At 47.8% G+C, this 1,948-nt stretch overlaps 1 pseudogene; it reads right to left on the bottom strand.

The window, feature by feature from the left end:
* Positions 1–1,005: 1,005 nt before the first annotated feature.
* On the bottom strand, positions 1,006–1,607 carry LOC147457347 (uncharacterized; annotated as a pseudogene).
* Positions 1,608–1,948: the final 341 nt, after the last annotated feature.

Raw genomic sequence — 1,948 nt, 5'->3', positions numbered from 1 at the left:
CACAACTTTCGCATCCTGTGTTCCTCAGCCATTGACTAGAGACTCCTCCATAGCATCACCGTCTTCAAGAAAAACAGCCTGCAGCAATTGGCATAGCGGTGCTTGCATAACCACTTCATCTGTAGGCGCTTCAAACAGCACTGAAGCAGACACACAACCTCGCATATCCTGTATCCTTGCCATCGCTTTAGCAATCAAAATCCACATCTCATCATCAACATTGACCATCGGCTCATCGAGTCCCCAATCATCTTCATCAAGACATTCTTCTTCAGTCAACATGGCCTGACCACCATAAGGCACGAGAGAGGGTTGCCCAACCCCTTGGTCTTTGCAAGCTGGCTCTTCACCTGCAATCTGCTGTTCTTCAACCTCCTGCTCTTCTTGCACATGGGCTACTACCATATCATCATACACATAAGAGGTCAACTTTACCTTTACCAGCTCAGGCTCATTAGACTCCGTCTCCTTGCCATAGGATGTGGACTCATCCGCTTTATCTTCTTTGCTTGTCTCCAAGCTACTCGAGCTTGTATCCTCATCATCATTGGCATTGTATACCGACTCCGTATCTGCATCTTCATTTGCTCGCTGCTCCACTAAAGCTTGACCATCACCACAGCTTTGGTCACTTTCTTCATCAGCTTCTGAACCCTCGATATCTACAACCTGATTGCATTCTGCTATCTTTTCATGCAAATTTTCCACAAGCACAGGCTTTACCTCTTCAATCCGCATCGGAACCTCCACATCTGCTATCGATTCCGCACCTTGATTCACCGCAATATGGAGCTTCTCCTCGTTGACAAGCTCGTCCACCCTGGGCACATGCACATCACAAACTGGAAATCTCCAAGGAACATAGCCAACAATAGGCCTTACCTGAACAGGCACTGCACTTCAAACAATTGGAACCACCATTGGTCGGACCAAGGAGCACTTTGCTACCTCCGCAAACAGGCATATAATCTGCTGGCTTCAACACGCCCAGCTCCAACTTCTGCTTCACCTTTCTGCTTTTGATCTTTGCCAGATAGACCATGACTTCATATGTATCCGCACCGTCTTCGACTGTTTCTCGAATCCTTGGGTGTAAGCACGCCATGAACCTCTCGATCTTGAAAACATCTCCACTTTGCAGTTGGGTAGTGGCAGCTAGTTGCCTCCAAATATCTTCAAACTTGGTTAGAAACACACTGAAGTCTTCAGACACATCTTGCTTTAATACCTTCAATTGAGCATCCACTTCTGCAGGTGACAGCCTTCGCTTGAAATCTTCGACAAACCGAGCTCAAATCACCTTCCATTACTGCCTATCAGGAACTTCCAATCCCTCGACCAAGCTTTGGCTTTCCCTCGCATCACTAGCGGCATAGCCTTTGCCTTGGCATCATCGATCACCATCCGCATCGACAACATCCAGAGCTCTACATCTGAGATCCACTCTTTGCCATCTTGTTCACCTGAGAACACCAACTCAAAATCTGGCACCATATTACTACACCACGCCGTTCTCTGAGCAATCAGTAAATCCTCAGTGGGGGCACCACTGATGGTAAGCGGGAAATAGGAACAAACCCAGTACACAAGTAAGCTGCCTCTTGATAGCCCAGGATAAATTCCGCACCCCTAACCACACAAAAACTCATCCAAACGCACACTATCTGCCAACCTTCACACCACAGACTCACCTCAGGGAATTCTCAGTTGTACACATTCACACATAAACACCTCGACATAACCGGTCAGAGAGAACACCATCATACACAACCATACCTACATCAAATAAATAAACATCTAATCCCTGGGAGGCTACACAAGCCTTGACCACACGTAGAATAGCTCACACACAATCCCTCCTCTCCAATCCCTCCTCCTTGAGACCAGCACCCCGCCAGTTCACCTCATCCTGGCCGACATGATCTGGTACTCCTGGCTGCCCTCGACC

This window comes from Adiantum capillus-veneris, chromosome 5, assembly GCF_014529385.1.
Source record: "Adiantum capillus-veneris isolate H3 chromosome 5, ASM1452938v2, whole genome shotgun sequence".
Classification (NCBI taxonomy): Eukaryota; Viridiplantae; Streptophyta; class Polypodiopsida; order Polypodiales; family Pteridaceae; genus Adiantum; species Adiantum capillus-veneris.
This window is presented reverse-complemented; position numbering and strand designations above follow the sequence as displayed.